Below are 6,278 nucleotides of genomic sequence, written 5' to 3' on the forward strand. Positions count from 1 at the left end.
AAATAGCAAAAAGTAGCTGAAATTGAATAGAATTGAAATAGCAGAAAAAGCTGAAACTAGCAGGAAAAAGCTAAAAGGAACATGACAAGCTGAAAGTGGCAGAAAGAAGTAAATTAGGCTGAAAGTATCAGAAATTACCATAAAAAATTTTAAATTTATCTGAAAACAGCTGAAATTAGCTAAAAAAAAATGTATAAAAAAGTAGCTGAAAATGTAGAACAAGCTTAAATAATCAGAAAAAGGCAGATAACATGCTTGCTGAAAGAAGCAGAAATGAGCACAAAAAAGTGGAAATTATCTGAAATTAGCAAAAACATCTGAAAAGTAGCTAAAAAGGCAGAAAGAAGCTTAAATTACCAGAAGGAAGTGGAGAGAGCACGTTTCTGCTGAATTAGGCTGAAAAAAGTTGAAATGACAGCTAAAAATGTAGAATTGGCTGAAAAAGCTACATTTTGCTTAAAAAAACCAAATAGTAGCTGAAATAGTAGAAAAAGCTGAAACTTGCAGAAATAAACAGAAAAAAGAATAAAAAAGCTGAAATTAACATAAAGAAGTTAGAAAAAGCACATACATGTTGTAGTTAGCAGAAAGATCTTGAGAGGAGCACAAAACAGCTGAAATTAACTTAAAGTAGCTGAACAAAGTTAAAATTTGCAGAAGGAAGCTAAAAGAAGCTGAAGCAGAACAAAATGTGAATGGAGCAGTAAAAGGTTGTAAACAGAGCTAAAGAGCTCTATTCATTTTCTATGTCAGAAAAGGCTAAATATTTCAAACAGCTAAAGTTGCACCAATACCAAAGTCACAGCAGGACTGTCCTGAAACAGCTGAACGTTTTGATTTATGATTTGTTGAAACGGCTGAAAACTACAGGACGAGAATGAGGCTGAAAAATGGATCACAGGGGAGCGAATGCTTCATGAACATTCGCACAGTTCAGGATGTAATCACCTTTTAAAGTTTCCAATAATTGTAATTTTAAAGGAGCCGTTCAAATTATGAACGTAAGGGGAGCAAAGGTCAAAGCCATTCCAGGTGATTAAACTACTGACCTGCAGCTCATGAAAGTAAAGAAGCGTCTTTATTGTCCATCAAAGGTTGAACGATATCAAAATGTTTGAGTCTTTACAGTAAATGTCTTGTATTTTGGGGATAAACTTGATGTTTTCTGTTTATTTTATTTTTCTGCGCTCAAAGTAAAACGTATGCAGAGAGGTGAGTCACCTTCAGGCGCTCTCGGTTCTCGTCTTCATCAATGCGTGTGTATATCTGGGTGTGCGTGAGTGTGTGTCAGTGCCAAGTGTCATATCGATAGGTTAATAGCTGCGCTGTCAGATTCAGGAACTCTCTGATTAGTTGACAGTTCACTAATCCACACAGCAGCCTGAGTTATTGGCCCGGCCCATTGATTTCCAGCCTGCCAGCCAAGCCAGCAGGAACTCAGGGGTCGTAAGAGTGCCTGCCGCTATTGATTGGCCCCAAATCAACCCCCCCACCAATAAACGCAGCCAGATCCGGCAGCGTGCAGGCCGACCCGGACGTCACGACAGAAACCACGAGTCTTCTGTTTGATGAAAAAATATTTTTGTTGGGATCCCAGAAAGCAGTATGAAAACTTTTTCCCCGCAGTCTTTAAGGCTAGTCGAGATTCTGTTAAAAACCCGAGTGTCTTCTTGTCTTTACCTGACGGTTCTCAGCCTGTTTATAGGTGGTCGGGGTAAAATCTGAAAGTGACTTCAGACTTCGCTGTGGCTGAGTGGTTAGAGCAGTCGTCCTCCAATGCAAGAGTTGGGGGTTCGAATCCACCAGCAGTCACATGCCCAAGTGTCCCTGGGCAAGACACTGAACCCCTCGTTGCCTTTGATGTGTGTCCCATCAGTGTATGAATGTGGTCTAAGGCTCTGATTAGTCTCCATCCATCCATCCATCCATTATCTTTACCCGCTTCTTCCATTTTGGGTCACGGGGGTCGCTGGTGCCCATGTCCAGCAATCACTGTGCGAGGGGCGGGGTACACCCTGGACAGGTCCAAGTCCATCACAGGGACACATAGAGACAAACGAGACAAACAACCATTCACTCTCTCACTCACACCTAGGGACAATTTAGAGTTACCAATCAGCCTAACATGCATGTTTTTGGACTGTGGGAGGAAACCGGAGCACCCGGAGAAAACCCACGCATGCACGGAGAGAACTGATTAGTCTCTTTAGAATGATTTCAATTAGCTTTGTAGAGATCTAGTAGAGAGCTGTTTGAATGGGTAAAAGAGGCACAGATTGTTGTAAAGAGCTTTGAGTGTCTTCATAGATAGAAAGGTGCTGTATAAGTACAGAACATTTACCATTGAAGTAATCGTTAATACGAGGGACCAAACACCTGTCTCATAATTTACTCCTGAAACAAATTAACTTTAGTTGTTTGGGGTTTTTTTGTACGGAGCTGTGACGCTGGCAGTGAGACACAGGTGAACCCTGTCTGAAATCCAACTTGATGTGCGGTTCTGTCGGAACCGGACACATTTGGGCTCTGAAGCAACCTTGTGTTGCACTGGAGGCTCGAAGTCTAGCAGGTCAGCTCTGAAGCTTTGCTTGTGTGAGTCCTAAAAGACGACGCTGTGGTGCTACAACTGAGCGAACTGCAGCACGTCGTATTAAACCATTTACCTTTAACAAACATCCTGACTCGCTGAAAAGTTGCAGCCAAGGCAAACGCCTGGTCCTCGTTTCCTCCGAGTCATTCCTTGACACGTGGACCATAATATTTTTGGGGGGCTCGTCTGAACCCAAGACATCTCAGGTTTAATGGAAATAATACACACAAACGAGAGCAAAGGAACTTGTGAGGCAGGACTAAACCACACGAGAGACAAAGCCTCAAACCAGCCAAACAGCTGACCGTTGGTTTGAGGCTGCTCGCTTTGACCCATGACCCCCAAGAACCAAAACCAAACAGGACGGCCAGTAGCTCCCAAACCCTTAACAGCAGTAATGGTTTGTAAGAACGACGGCCTGAAGCTGGTTGTAGTTGGAGGGAGCATGCAAGGAGCTGGAGAGGGGACTAGCCACCAGCTGAACTGGAGCCAGTGAGCCAACACCAGCAGCCTCCTGCCACCTGCATTAGTGGGCGGAGCTTGTTTTTAAAATTCTTACCAGCCAATCGGCTCTGAACGAGCAGTACGCAGATATCCTCGGTTGCTGAAGGGAGCGTTTTTCTGGACTGGAATTGAACAGGGAATGCAAGTAAACTTTTTTTTTTTTTGTGCAAGATATTTAAGTGAGTAGGAGTTGTACTGTGTAGAAAAACTGTTTTTTTATTTTTTATTTTTTATATTAGCCAAGACAGTGCAGTGACAGATCCTGGTGAGTGGAGGGAGCATTTTTATCCAGCACCAGATTGTAAATGTTTGCCGGCGTTGAAAGACGCATTTATTAAAAACTGAATGACTTTAGTCTGACTGGGTGTGACCAAGGGGTTGATTTTATTTGAACTCTCAGCTTCCTGTTTCCACCTGTCCCAGAGCTGCTTCATGAAACCGAGGAGAGAACATGTACAGATGACTTTAAAGTGCTCGACTGGTTCTCCCATTTCATTTTCCCTCTATTTGGCCATCGAGTCTTTCATCTTCTGTGGTGGATATTTGTAGCAACACGGGCCTGAAAGTGAGCCGAGGTCTGAACCAAGAGCCGGCAACCTGCCGCTCTACGAGACGAACACGTTGAACCCTTCTGTCGATCAGAAGGGTGACGAGGCGTCGCTGTCATCGTCCTCTCTTCCTTCTCAGCATCCCGCCTCGTTGTCTTTCTCCTCGCTCTGCTCCCTCCGTCTCTCCTCGGCCCCCGTGTAAACATCGGGGTGAGGCGGGGCCGAGGGGTTGTTAAACATTTTTCTTCCCTCTTAATTGTTTTGACTTGTGCCATTGGCATCCCGATTAGGCCCCATTGATTTCCCTCTGCTAAGTGCATTGATTTCTACATTTCTCATTGATCCTCACACACACACACACACACACACACACACACACAGAGTCTGTCTCGCCTCCTCTTCATGAACACGTCTTTCTGTGAGTCTGTGAACAAGTGAATGATGCTGAGATGAGAAATCAGCTGTGGGGAAAAGATACGAGTTGTCTTTACACAGAACAAAACCAGGATTTTGAGATTAACACGATTCATCGTACAAACGTCTTCATAGACTACATGTAGATTTATTCACACAATCAATTGTAAATGTTAACAGAATGTGTTATGATAGCCTAAACTGGTGGGATAAATTCTTGATTTATGGCAGAAACTTTATTTACCGACATCCAGAACCTGTTGAAGGACGGCAGCACGTTCTCTAACGGTGGAATTTAGGACGAATGACGCCGTTAAAAAACGCCGTTTCAAACAACTGACTGATTAAAGACTAAAAGTTACACCAGTCTGAGTCCTTTAAGAGTAGAAATGTTCAGAGGATGTTGGTTTGGCTCCAAATGTGAGAAAAATTGAACTGAATTAAAAAAGAAGAAGAAGAAATTCAGAGATATTTTCAGATTTCTCCGATACAGAGCTGAGACTCAAGAAACTGTTCAAGGAATCTGAAGGAACAGGGAACTGGACGTCCGTCATCTCAGATCCCTTACACAGCACCGCATGAAGAGCATCATTTACCAAGCTGCTGGACCCACATGGACCCACAGAACCACATCAACAGCTGCTGGACCCACATGGACCCACAGAACCACATCAACAGCTGCTGGACCCACATGGACCAGGGTTTCTTTGTCTAGTTAATCCAGAGAAACTTATCTGAGCAGAAAAGGAGCCTGAGGATTACCTGGTCCAGACATGGCTCCAACTGCTCTGGGCTCCATCTGGGTTGGACCGTCGCACAGTGAAAACCTGGGTCAGATGGATCAGGATCCCAGAACTTTGTTGGAAGAAATGGACAGAAGTGGGAACCAAACATCCAGACTGTTGTCAGCAACAAGTCCAAAAGCTTGGTTTCATGATTGTTCTGGTCTTGGTTCAGAATTATGTGATAGTCTTGGCCTGGATCGGGCTCTGTGATGGTTCTGGTCATTGATCAGGGTTCTGATGGTAGCATAATGTCAAAGTCCAACATCTGCTGCCTTCAAGTCCACATCTTTTCATGGGACATCTGAGAATGTTTAACCAAACAACAGAAAACTACCTTCAGCTTACTTTCTACAGGCTGGGAAGAAAAGGGTACAGGTTCTGGACCGGTCCACCTGTAGTTCTAACTTGTCCCCCACAGATCAACAACAATGCAATGAGGACAACCTCGTCCTGTTGGACATCTCAGGACAAGGATCTTCACCTAAACTGCTCAGGGGGCCACAGTTACTGAGAGCCAGCAGCTCAGGGGCCGAACATCCAGCAGCTAAAGTCTTTTTGTAAATAAACCAAGTTTTACAATGACCTGTTAAATTAGTTTTGTTTTATTGCACTGAGTCATAAATGCAATAAACAGAACCCCAAACCCAAACAAAAAAACTATTTCAATGATCTCATTGGTGAGCCGGACTGAAGTCACCGCCCAGCCCGCGGACCACTAGTTGAAAAGTCCTGCCTCAGGACTCGTTTCCACAAGAGAACTGACAAACTTTTCTCTTGGTTTTAAGGTTACGGTACCTGCTGCTGTGTCACTGTGTTTCAGCACCACTGTCCACTCAGAACCCAGGTTCTGAAGACTTCTCTCGTCTCAGACCGAGGTTCTGAAGACTTCTCTCGTCTCAGACCCCAGGTTCTGAAGACTTCTCTCGTCTCAGACCCCAGGTTCTGAAGACTTCTCTCGTCTCAGACCCCAGGTTCTGAAGACTTCTCTCGTCTCAGACCGAGGTTCTGAAGACTTCTCTCGTCTCAGACTGAGGTTCTGAAGACGTCTCTCGTCTCAGGCCGAGGTTCTGAAGACGTCTCTCGTCTCAGACCGAGGTTCTGAAGACTTCTCTCGTCTCAGACCGAGGTTCTGAAGACGTCTCTCGTCTCAGACCGAGGTTCTGAAGACGTCTCTCGTCTCAGACTGAGGTTCTGAAGACTTCTCTCATCTCAGACCGAGGTTCTGAAGACTTCTTGTCTTATTTTTTGAAGCCAGGTCTTGCTATCATTGAACAGAGACACTCTCCTTCCTCCTGATCGTATTCCACGGCGTCCAGGAGAGCCAGGTCTGATCCCCTCTGTGTTTAAGGCTCTCATCCCACATTTCTGCAGCGAGTGCACATCGAGAGAGACACACACACACACACACACACACACACACACACACACACACACACA

Source organism: Nematolebias whitei, chromosome 19 (assembly GCF_014905685.2).
Source record: "Nematolebias whitei isolate Nwh7 chromosome 19, NemWhi1, whole genome shotgun sequence".
NCBI classification, from domain to species: domain Eukaryota; kingdom Metazoa; phylum Chordata; class Actinopteri; order Cyprinodontiformes; family Rivulidae; genus Nematolebias; species Nematolebias whitei.